At 43.4% G+C, this 12970-nt stretch overlaps 1 non-coding gene across 1 annotated transcript; it reads left to right on the top strand.

The window, feature by feature from the left end:
• The first annotated feature begins 2427 nt into the window (after positions 1–2427).
• LOC111728064 lies at positions 2428–2558 on the top strand. The gene has a single exon (XR_002775472.1). It is a non-coding gene; the product is annotated as a small nucleolar RNA SNORA51 (small nucleolar RNA).
• Positions 2559–12970: the final 10412 nt, after the last annotated feature.

Genomic DNA, 12970 nt, shown 5'->3' with positions numbered 1-12970 from the left:
ATTTTTCAGAAAGTAAGGAGGGGTATATTACTTACCTAAGGCATTAGTTAATTTATATTTTCTTGAATTTCTGCATTGCTGACAAGCCTTGAAATCTTAGACAAATGAGCAAGAAACTGAAATAGTGTAGCACTGCCCAGTTTGGCTGGGGCTGGGTTTGACCCCATCACCCTTTGTATATGCGGCCAGCAGCCTACCCACTGCATTGCCCCATAATTGCCCCATAATTTTGGGTTGCTGTTTGGTTGGTTTCTTTCAAGCAATAAATAATTTGCTTTCATCTTCTCTGCTAGGTTACAGCAGAAGTTGACATCACAGCTCTGCTGCTTATTAGAAATATCACCCTATTCATATTACTTAGCTTTATGACCAGATTGTGAAGGTTAAAAAAAACCAAAACACATTCTGGTACATTATAAGTAGTCAGAAAATGAAAGTTAAAAAAAATCATATTGCTATTGTTATGACTATTAATATTATTGATATGCACAGACACTGAGTTATAAACACTTGCCTTGTGAATATATTTATTATTTGAAATGAACTTTAAGAAATTTTGAAATAACTCCTGACTTACAGAAAGTTGAAAAAATAGTAGAGAATTGCCATGTGTATTTCACCCTGTTTCCCTTTATATTTAACGTCTTATAGAACCACAATACTGTGATCAAAACCAGGAAATTAACAATAGTGTAGAAGACTGAGTACCATGCTTATAGGAATGGTCACCGGTTCTTGAGAGAGGTGCTGGGAACAGGACCATCTCCTGGCTGGCATAGAGATGTTTTACAGCCCAGAGACAAGCCCTCAAGCAACTGCATGAGATAAGATCAGTCACTCATTGGCAAGCAGGCATTGGACCTTGAACATTTGTGATGCATCAGGGTGGGAGAAAGAGAATGTAGTGATCATTAAGCACGTTGTCCTTGTACGTGGACCCCCCCACCTGTTGAATATTGTTTCAATAAAAAGGACATGGCAGAGGTTACTTGGGGCTCTCCTGCACCTATGGGGAGTCCACCTCTTGCAAGCTCATACTTACAATCTGTGTTCTGGCTGGTTCCTGCATGCAGTGACGCAGTGCCAAAGTGGCACCGACAAAGGTAATGGGGTGACATAGCGACACCGACACAATATATTCAATAAATAAAAGAGCTTACTTGAATTTGCTCGTTTTTTCATTCCGGGCCTTTTTCTGATTCAGACCCGATTTTGGATCTCACATTGAATTTAGTTATGAGAAGGTGACTAATTTAGTTCTTCTCTAACTTAGTTTTCCTTTGTCCTTCATGGTCTGACACTTCTGAAGAGAGCAGGTCAGTGACTTTGTAGAATGCCCTCCAATTCGGCTTTGTCTGTGTTTCTTTGATTAAATAGAGATAATGAACTTTTGGCAAGAAAACCTTGAAGTGATGTCATATCCTTCTCCATGCACCCAGTCAGGAGGTACACAATGCTGGTGTATCTTATTACTGGTGGTATTAACCTTGACCTCTGGGTTACAGTGGTATCTCTCAGGTTTCTCCACTGTGAATTAGTTTTTCTCTTTCTGACTAACAAATACCTTGGAGAGATTCTTTGAGACTTTGTAAATGTCCTGCTTCTTATAGCTTTACTCACTAATTTTAGCATCTATGAATGATTTCTGCCTGCAACAATTATTACTGTGGTACTTGGTTGCTAGTGATTTTCTATTTCCTTTTCTTCCTTCTCCTCTGCTAATTGGAATTCTTCTGTAAGAAAAAGCCAATTCTTTTCTTCCATGTATTTATTTATACCAACATGTGCTTATGAATATTTATTTTGTGGGTTATAATCTAACACTGTCATTATTTATTTTGTTGCTCAAATTGTTCCAGCTCTGGCCATTAGGGCCTTAAACAGATTGCTTCCTGTATCCTTCTGTTGTGGTTCAACATTTTTGAGTACTTTCTGGCTTTTTGACACTTACTCTTCATGCTAGGCTCATTTTGTACTTTCTTTGCCCCAACTGTGGAATCAATCTTTTTCTTCATAATTCTTCTTCTTCTTCTTTTTTTTTTTTTTCTTGAGACAGGGTCTTGTTCTGTACCTTTGGATAGAGTACAGTGGCATCATCATAGTTCACGGCAACCTCAAACTCCTGGGCTCAGCCTCCTGAATAGCTGGGACTACGGGTGTGGGCCATCATGCCCGGCTAATTTTTCTCTTTTTTGTAGAGACAGGGTCTCACTCTTTCTCAGGCTGGTCTTGGACTCCTGGTTTCAAGAGATCCTCCTGTTTCTGCCTCCCAAAGTGCTAGGATTACCGGTGTGAGCAAACCACCACATCTGGCCTAATTCCTTTTATTGGAGAATAGATTTAGAAATCAAGATTTTGGCACTGTGTGTGTATTGCTACTGGGTTGGAATGGCTTCCAGGTTTTCTCAGGTCAAAGTTAGGAAATATGACCTCCTGGTCTTACCACAGGCTGTGTTCTTACACTGACTGTATAAAAAGAGGAGGCAAAGTAAACCTGCCCTATGTACACCCCAGCCCAGGCCCCATGCCTGGTCTGTATTATGAATGGGGGAATATGGAAAAAAAAAAAAAGTTAGGAAATGTATTTGTGTAAAGTAGCACGTACATATATCATTATAAAATTATATATTCATGACATATACAACTTTATATTATAAAAATTATATCTTATAGATCTCTATTATTTCAATATATATTTATATAAATGTTAAAGACCACAATGAATACATTCATTCTAAGGCACATGTAGGAGTATCTGTAGGCATACTTCTAATTGTCTCCTAATAATAAAGAGAACAGGTCTGTTACGATATTATAGAGTCATTAGTACTTGTTTACTCTCAAGTTTTATGTTGAAGTTCAGAGAGCTGAGGTTGTAAGATAAGGGACCTAACTTCATATAATTCTGGAAGCAGGAAAAAAAAAATCCTAGAGGTATCCAATTCATTTCCTAAACTCGTATTCAATGGGGTACTATTCTGGGAGGTGTTAATAGGATCATCCTGATAAAAAGTTTCTGTGGTTCAGTAAGTTTGGGAAACTCAGCATGAGAGATTCTCCCACACTCCTGTAACACTGCTCAGGGATTATTAATGGAGTTTTTAAAACTGTGTTTTCTGGAAAAATATATGTTCAAACCAAAATGTTTATCTGACAACTTTATGGAGGCAGCAGATTGAAGAAGAAAAGTAACCATGTCAAACCTACATGCCTTTTCTGTCACACAATTTATTTGAGGCTCAATGTTGGTTGCTGCAATACCCTGAAATAGTTCAGATAATCTGACTACAGTTTTTGCTAAAAGAAGCTTCCATAAGCTGGGTCTTCAGGTAACTTTTAAAACTGAAGGGAGGGGGGAATTGCATTAGCTTTATTGAGGAATAAAGATACTTTTTAGGTAAAAGATGTTGTCTACTCCTGCGATTGAAATACCACTTCATGGGACTTATGGAAAAACTCATAACAAAGACCAAAAAAAAAAAAAAATCCTGTTTCAAAGTAGTCATTTTGTGGATAAAGGTAGAGACCTACAATCTTTCCTCCACCACAGTATTTCACATTTAAACTTTCTATTTTTAACCTGATGGTGGGATTCATGGCTAATGCTTATGAGATCTGTGTCTAGACAGCTGAGAAAAACAGGAAATGAGTTACATTGTCCTAGCCTAAGAGAATTTAACCTTTTGTTTTCTAGTTCCAAGCTGTGCTTGCTTTAAAAAAACATTCCTTCTCTCCTGAGAATTTTGGGGCATTTAAGGAACTATAATAATCCAGGGCCTCTTCAGGGAGCACAGACAGCTATTTTGGTGGAAAAGGAAATGAGAACATGAATTTACTGTGTTTGGACCATAAAATGGTCCATGTGGCCATTTGGAGGAACATGTTCTCTGTTCTCTTCTAAGTATGTGCTCCTGAAGGGCAGGAACTCAGTCTGGGTAACTCCGCGGGCTGGATACATAGTTTGAGCAAGTTAAGAAGAGGTAGCTGACATTTATGAGACATTTTTCTTAGTGCCGGCCACTGAGCTAAGCATATCACATGTATCATCTAATTTAATCTTCAAAATAATCAACCTTAAGGTGTGGTTGCCATTATTATTCCCATTTTACAGATGAAGAAATGGGAGCACAGAGAAGTTGAGGAATTTTTAAGAGTAGCAAGATTGGTATTTGAACCCAAGTCAACATGACTCTGTAACCTATGTTCTTAGTTGGTGTGCTGTATCATTGCAGGGCTGTTGTGAAAGTTAAATGAGATGATGTATGTCACAACCAAGACAATCCCTGGTCCGTAACAAGCATCTCAATAAATTCCAGCTATTATTCACATGTGTAAGCAAAATAATATGATTCTTCCGTATTAAGTAGATGCCTCTGCTCATCCTCCTGTCGTGAGACACACAGTGCTTAGTGCTCTTGAGTATCAATTGCAGTGGTTCTCAACCTGTGGGCCGCGACCCACAGAAACTATCTTAAAGGGCCGCAGCATTAGGAAGGTTGAGAACCACTGATCTATTGAATTGAAGAGGTGGCGAAGATCTGTGCCGAATCTATTTATTATCAATACATGCATCATCACAGTGGGGCTGAAGATACAATGATAGTGATGACAGTTGATGAGGTTGGAGAGTTTGTAAACAAGTAGAGGGAACTGGCCCAAACTGAGGCAAAGTCTACGGTGTTAGCCTTATTAACCACTGATTCTCAGAGTCTAAGGAAAGACCACACGGAGTATGTAACCAATACCATGTTAAGTACTTACTTTGTCAGACTCCCTTAAAGGCTGTAGATTAAGACATAATCATTTGCAGTCCTAGTAGGGAGAAAGAAATAAACAAATGAAGTGATTACAAATTGTGTCAAGTGCCACCAAGAAAATAATCGACAGATTAAGATAATGAGTAATGGAGCTGGGACATGGGGAGAAAGTCCAGATCCTACTTTGCATGGGGTAGTACAGGAAGGTTCCCTTGAGGAGGTGATACTTAAGACCAGATGATAAGAAAGAGCCTAGCAAGGGGGAATAAAAAACACAGCAGGCTCTGAGGTGGGGAAGAGCTTCACAAGTTAAAGGAGCCGCAGGAGAGCCATTGGGGCTGAGCCTCGGATGGGATGAGATAGGAAGATGGGCAGGACCAGATCACCCAGGGCCTTAGTGCTGCAAAGAAATTGGGGTTTATTCTAAGTTTAATGGAAACTCTCCAAAGGGTCCTAAATAGGTGCGTGCTGTGATCTGATATGCTGCATGTGGAGAAAGGACTAGAAAGGGTAAGAAGCCTGAAGGGACTCCTTTCACAAGAAATGGTGGTGGCTTGGACCAAGTGGTAGTGATGGAGAGAAAGAAGGGGGTGGATCTGGGAACTGGCAAAACTTGATCCACAGAGATTAGATGTGTAGGGTGAGGGAAAGGGGAGAAATTAATGGTGACTCTTAGGTTTCAATTTGGGGAAATACAATCTCCTGGGTATTAAAGTCAACAAATATGTAAAATTATGACTGTCTTTATTTTTGCTAGGTTCTGTACCAGTGACAATCCCCGATTTTCTGTGCTCTAGAAAGCAAATCTTTTTTTTTTTTTTTTTGACAGAGCCCCAAGCTATTGCCCTGGATAGAGTGCCGTGGCATCACAGCTCACAGAACCTCAAACTCCTGGGCTTAAGTTATTCTCTTGCCTCAGCCTCCCAAGTAGCTGGGACTATAGGTGCCCGCCACAACGCCCGGCTGTTTTTTGGTTGTAGTTGTCATTGCTGCTTGGCAGGCCAGGGCTGGATTAGAACCCTCCAGCTCTGGTGTATGTGGCTGGCGCCTCAGCCTCTTGAGCTATAGGCACCACCATGGAAAGCAAATCTTATTTTCCATCTGTTACAGGTTCATTGTAGGTGCCCTGTAGCTTCTTCCATTGGGATCCGGAATAAAGAAGCAGCCCCTGTCTGGTATGTGCCACACAGTGGCAGATGGCGAAAAGCTACCGTGGAGCCATGTGACAGCTCTTAAAACATCTGCCTGATGTGGCACATAGCACTTCTACTGACATGACATTGGCAGAAGTAAGTCACATGTCCAAGCCTGATGTCAGTGGGCAAGGAAGCATAATTTTCTTGCTCAAAGGTATAATCATTCAGAGCCATATTGCAAAATACTCTAATTTCAAACTATGTTATGGGATTCATCACCAGGATGGTTGCTTATTATGCCGGAAAGAAACTAAGGAAGTAGGCTGGGTGCGGTGCTCACGCCTGTAATCCTAGCACTCTGGGAGGTCAAGGTGGGAGGATCTGGAGTTTGAGACCAGCCTAAGCAAGAGTGAGACCCTGTTTTTACTAAAAATAGAAAAATTAACCAGCTGTGGTAGCAAGTGCCTATAGTCCCAGCTACTCAGGAAGCTGAGGCAGGAGGATTGCTTGAGCCCAGGAGTTTGAGGTTGCTGTGAGCTATAATGATGCCACTGCACTCTACCCAGGGTGACAGAGTGAGTCTCAAAAAAAAAAAAAAGAAAAGAAAAGAAAAGAAGACGAAGAAAGTAGCACAGTATGTCAAGGATTTCTATGTTCCATACCTAAGGAGAGAAAGATGGTATGCAGAATTTAGGAGTGAATATTTCATAGATTTTCTCAAATCTAGGAAAATAGGTTTTTAAAAATTATTTTTTAGGGCGGTGCCTATGGCTCAGTGAATAGAGTACTGGCCCCATATACTGGCCCTAGCCAAACTGCAATAACAACAACAAATATATATATATTTTAAATTTTTATTATGTATCATTTTATTTTTATTTTTGTAGAAACTGGGTCTTGCTATATTATTTAGGCTGGTTTTGAACTCCTGTGTTCAAACAATCTTCCTGCCTCAGCCTCCTAAAGTGCTGGGATTTCAGGCATGAGCTACCATGCCAAAACAATAAAATTATTTTGTAACATTTCATCTGCAGCCAGACATGATGGCTCACACCTGTAATTCCCTTCCTTGGGAAGCCGAGGTAGGAGGATCACTTTAGCTTAGGAGTTCAAGACCAGCCTTAGCAAGAGTGAGACGCTATCTCTACTAACAGAAAAATTAGCTGGGTGTCATGGGGTGCGCCTATAGCCCCAGCTGCTTGGGAGGCTGAGGCGGGAGGACTGATTAACCCGAGAGTTTGAGGTTGCTGTGAGTTAGGCTGACCCCACGGCACTCTAACCTGAGCAACAGATTGAGATTCTGTCTACAAAATAAAAACAAACAAACAAACAAAATCCAACCCAAACATGTCATCTATTTATAGACGTTAAGATCTAAAATCACAAACAGGTATACAGTGAAAAGTTTCCTTCCTACATCTGTGCCTTCCATAGGCAGCACAAGGTGGGAGGGGCCACGGAAGGCAGTGGAAGACGGCATCGTGAGGAGGAGGGCAGTGCACATGGTCAGGTATTTCCAAGAAGGCAAATTAATGGAAATACTTAGAAAGAGAAGCTATGATCATGAAAGGCATAAGTTCAAGAATCAATTCACACCAAAGGAACTTCGTTTCTTTTTCTTTGGTATGTTCCTGGATAAGACTATTTAGAAAGGAGAGTGCCCTCACTTCAGTGTAGCAGCCGGCACAGGCTCTCATGACAAGTGGGAGTTCAATGGAGATATGTGGCAACTAAACACACAGCCGGGTGTCCTCAGGGCTCGTGGTGCCTCTGGACACCGATGTGCCAATTCACAGGCTGAGAAACTTGCAGCTAGAGCTTGTCCCTTGGTCTCGTCTCAGTATGTTCTGTTGCCGACTTGAAGAAAGACATAGAAAGCATGGTTTTTCAAATCTAAAGATGAAGGGGAAATGACAGAGACAAAGCCTCAGAAATTCTTGAGAGAATTGAAGAGAGATGAAAACTGGGATAATGTGTAATAGTGAGGAGAATGAAGTCCTCCTGCTAGGAATAAAAGGTTAATGAAAGAAGGTTCACGATGATGGAGAGCCTGAAGTTACACGCCTTTTAGTTGGCAGAGAACATGATCAGGTCATATATGTAATATGTTATATATCAATGTACATGTTAAGAGGCATTGTCAGGAGTGATAATGACATTCTGTTGACCCGATCATGTTCTCTCCCAACGAAAAGGCCTGGATATATGTTATATATTGCAGTCTGGGAGGCCGAAGTGGGTAGATTGCCTGAGCTTGCAAGATTGAGACCAGCCTGAGCAAGAGTGAGACCTTGTCTCTAAAAATAGCTGGGCATTGTGGTGGGCACCTGTAGTCCCAGTTACTCGGGAGGCTGAGGCAAGAGGGTTGGTTGAGCCCAAGAGGCTGAGGTTGCTGTGAGCTCTGATGCCATGGCACTCTACCAAGGGCAACAAAGTAGACTCCGTCTCCAAAAAAAAAAGTTATATATTATCATACATGCAGTGTCATGTATGATAGGGATGGGCAGGGGGGAGGGACCAGATGAACAAAGTTTCAAGAGGGACGGGATGAGGTGCCCTGTATTTGCACTGTTTGGGTCACTTCTGGGTCCTGCGTTTTGATGTTCTGGAATGCTTTCAGGGGCAGGAAACAAGACAGTGAAGGGTTTAGAAATAATCATGGAATCCTCAGAGTTCTACTCTGAGTGTGGTCAGTCTGGAGAAGAAAAGACCTCGGGCAGAGGGCATAAGTGCTGTCTTGCATGTTTAATGGCTGAAGTGCAGAAGTGAATTAAACTTAGGTCGTGTGGCTCCTGGGCTCAGAGCTGGACCAATGAGCAGATATCACTGAAAGGGAGATTTGTGCACAGCCCAGCGCATAGCTGTGATAAGTAGCAAGCTTCTTGTCATCAGAAGTCAATGTCACTGGGATCAAAGCAGAGCCTGGGTCACCGACCATTAGAGATGGTGGTGACCAAAGAATTTGCCTACGTAGGAAAGGAGGCATTTCCACCGTAGCCAGGTCCCAGGTGTACGTATCCTGGAAACTTTGTTCATCTGGTCTCACATTGTCCTCTAGCACAGCTCTTGCACCCTATGTCATAACCGCACAGCCAGTTGTGTCACCCAGATGTCACCAGGAGCTTCCCTGCCCTTTAGAGACCTCATTGCGCGTTACCTGTGTGAGAGCCTTGCACTGTCCCGGGATTCCTCCCCTTCTCACGCTTAGTGCTCCTCTTCCTTCTCGCTGGCCATCTGGATGTGAAGCCTGTGAGAAAGGCCTGTGCTTGTGCAGAGGAAATTGACAGGATCGGAGGGTTCCTGTGGGACAGAGGGACAGTCGAGGCTGTAATGCAAAATAAAGTCTGGTCTTGGATGGTCTCTCCATCAGGGTCCTGGTGGGAAACAGATGTTATATTCCAATGGGATAATTGGAGCGTTTCATGAGTGGAGTGTTATTATGGGCAGGGTTAGGAGAAGCAACAAAGGACGATGCAGCAGCCAAGGCCATTTGTATGGGGAGCTGTGGTGGGCAGGGCACCAGCCCCCCAGAGATCTCTATAATCACCTTTTCTGGGAATAAGTCAATTTACATGACAAAAGGACTTGGCAGATGTGATTAAGTTAAAGATCTTGGTATGGAGAGGTTATCCTGGATTGAGATGGGCTCGGTGTTATCATAAGTCTTTGTAAGAGGTAGGCTGGAAGGTCAGAAGCAGAAAAGGGGATGTGATAGGAGGAGAAGCAGAGGTCAGAGTGGTGTGGGGCCACGAGGACTGCAGGCAGCCTCTAGAAACTGGAAAAGGCAAAAAAGGGTTCTTCCCAGAGGCTCCAGGAGGAATGGAGCCCTGCCGACCCATTTTAGACTTCTGACTTACAGAACTGTAAAATAATAAAGTTGCATTGTTTTAAGGCAACACATTCATGGAAATTTGCTATATAGTGACAGGAAATGGGTACAGGAGGCTTTATAGCCTTATAGCTTAAAGGAGTGGTGAGGGGGGATAGGTGAACCCCGAACCCAGGGCAGCTTTGGGGGAGAGTCAATGGATGCCTGCTGAGGCCTTTGGGGAAGGGAGAGGCAGCTCCCCTGAGGCCTGGCAGGAGGTGTCAGCTGAAACAAATAACCTGTTCTCCTCCTGCCTCACGTCTGATCTTCCTGTCTTCCTTCCATGGGCCAGGCCTAACCACAAGCAGGATCCACAGATGCGGTTCAGAGGGTCGGCCTCCTGGGCCACAAAGAGAACAGAGAAGGGTGGTGGGAGGGTCAGGAGTAAAGGAAGGGGTGACTTGGGGGTGACACTCAGAGAAGCCTTTATAGACAGGGGACTGTCAGTGCCTGCTGTGGCACCCTGTCGCTGCGCAAATAAAAACAGCCGGGAGCACGGATTGAAGGTACAAATGCCTACAAGAGAAGGACTTCCCATAGGTGCAGGGAGAGCCCTGAGTAACCTGTGTCATGGCTTTTTGTTGAAGCATTATACAACAGGTGTGTGGAGGGGGTCCCCGTACTGGAGCTATGTGCTTAATGATCACTACTTGCTTTTTCTCCCCGGGCTCGACTCCCACCCGGCTGCACCAGAGTGTCCAGCGTATAACACCTGCTTCCTAACAAGCAACCGATTTTAACTCATTGACACATGCAGCTGCTTGAGGGCTTGTCTCTGGCAGCAAAACATCTCCATGCTGGCTAGGAAACTGTCTCACTCCCAGTGCCTTCCGCAAGAACCGGCAGCTGCTTCTATAAGCCTGGTGCTTGGTCTGCTACAGTGATGCTCAGAGAAGCCTTTATAGACAGGGGACAACTGAAGTGGGCCTCGTAGGGAGAGGAGGAGTTTACCAGATAAGTCGGGGACAGAATAGCACATGCAACACAGGCATGCAGCAGGCGGCCAGTTCAGGGAACGGCATGGAGTTTGGTGCAGCTGAAGCAGAGGATGCATATGGCCGTTTATGAAGCTCTAGCAAAAGCAGGGTCCTGATTATCACCAGCCTGCTGTCATGGTGGTGAGCTTGGGGGTTGAACCAGACAGAGTGAATGGGAAGCCTCAGAATGATTTTAAAACTTATTAAAAAATTGACAAAAGTAACTCTTGCCAAACTTGCAAGTAACACAGAGTTAGCATAGGGTGAAAGACTCCCCTTCTCTGCTCTGTGTTCATCCGAACCCCTCCTGCCCCTCAAAATGAGGTAGGTGTTGGTGGTGGTCTGGGGAGGCATCTTCATTGATGCAGAATGAATGGTATGATAAATTTTCAAATCTGCAAATATAGAGACAATAGTTAAAAGAATCTTCATTTACCTATTACTCAGATTCAACAATGATATAAAGAATGATTATAAATAGTAGCATGATTAGATATGTGTTCTCAAGGACCTGTAGGGCAGGGAAGTGGGCTTTGAAGGGGCTCAGCCTAGAGGTGGGAGACGGGTTAAGCACCTCTTATGAACTTCCAGGAAAGTGATGCTAAGGGCTTTTAAAGGCAGTGGAGGCGAGGAGGGGGCTGATCAGGGAGCGGATTAAGAGTAGAATTGATGGGCTACATGTGACTCAATCATGAATCTGTGTCTCATTGAATCTAAGATGCTGTGGATCATCAGACACTGCCCAAATTCAAAGATATTAAAAATGAAAAGAATGTTCATGTTGGCAGTAATAAAATGTCATAGAATTAAAAGCTGGGACTGCCAACGTTTTGTGGGAACAGCAGACACAAATTCACCATTATTAGTATGTAAAAGAAGCAAGATTTTGATATGTGGAATCTTCTGTACAGGATGGATTAATGAATACATTTTTTTTTTTGCTTCTCAAGTTGGGAACTCTTGCTGTTCTTGATCAAAGAACATATTTCGAGGGATTTGTATGGTTGGGAACTTTGTAGAAGCCTCTCAGTTTGAAAAAGTGCCTCCCAGAAATGCTATCATTTCTGAGGCCGCAGGCCTGCTCAGGTTGGGAGCAGCCATATTCTGTTCAGTTAATAAAAATAGATGTTTTGAATGGCAGTGGGTTCCAGAGAGAGCTTGGATTCCACAGGCAGATGGAGCTATTATCCATATTTTTTTCTGGCAGGGACAGGCCTGCAAGCCTGTAATTACAGGGGACTAGCATCCCTTGTCTGGGGTTGGGATGGTTATCTAAACACCGTGGGCAGGTATACACTTCTCAGGCCCCAATTCCAGGACCGGAAATCCCTCTTCGGAGGGTGTGACATCCAAACCCAACCCAGCTGAGGGGCAGGCCTTGGCTCTCTGTGGAAGGACTGGATGCTGGGCTGCAGGAACAATGTGCCAGGGAGGACCCTAGTCACTCCAGCCTGCAAGCTCATGTCTGCATGCCCAGGACCCCAGGATGAAGTTTTGCCTTTTCTAAGTTGAAATTGGATTGAATAACTCATGTGAATAGTCTTAAAAAATTCAGAGCCAGACTTCTGCCTTGCAGGTTATTTTAGGACCACATTTTACTGGTTACAGTTTTGGAAAAAGTACTTTTGTCTTTGCATTCCTGGAAGTGCCTGGCAAAACTGGCCACTCTTAACTCCCCACACTACATACGGAGTGTGGGCCCTGGATTCAGACAGCATGAATCTGAATCCCAGTTCCACTGTCTGTCCTTCGGTGAGCTGCTTGTCTGACCTGTGCCTCAAGTTCCCTCCTCTGTAAAATGGGAATAAGAAATGGTAGCCTGCTAGTAGAATCATTGTGAAACAAGCACGTAACATACTTAGAACAGTGCTGGATGATTCGATGTAAAAATAAGTACAGTAGTGAGCCCCAAGTGTTCAATTTACTCTGTGCCGGCCACTTTTCTACACAGAATAGCTCATTTAATCTTCCCAGCAATCTGAGAAGGAGATGCTAATTTATTTTATTTTATTTTATTGTTGGGGATTCATTGAGGGTACAAAGAACCAGGTTACATTGATTGCATTTGTTAGGTCCAGTCCCTCTTATAATTGTGTCCCACTCCCAAAGGTGTGTCACACACCATGGGTGATTCCCCCACCCCTCCCCCGCCTTTCCTCCCTCTGCTTTCCCTTTCCCCCACCCCCAGGAGATGCTAATTTTATCCCCATTTTATAGACAAGGACATTGAAA

The sequence above is a fragment of the Otolemur garnettii genome, unplaced genomic scaffold, assembly GCF_000181295.1.
Source record: "Otolemur garnettii isolate 467f Iridium unplaced genomic scaffold, OtoGar3 scaffold00004, whole genome shotgun sequence".
NCBI lineage: Eukaryota > Metazoa > Chordata > Mammalia > Primates > Galagidae > Otolemur > Otolemur garnettii.
This window is presented reverse-complemented; position numbering and strand designations above follow the sequence as displayed.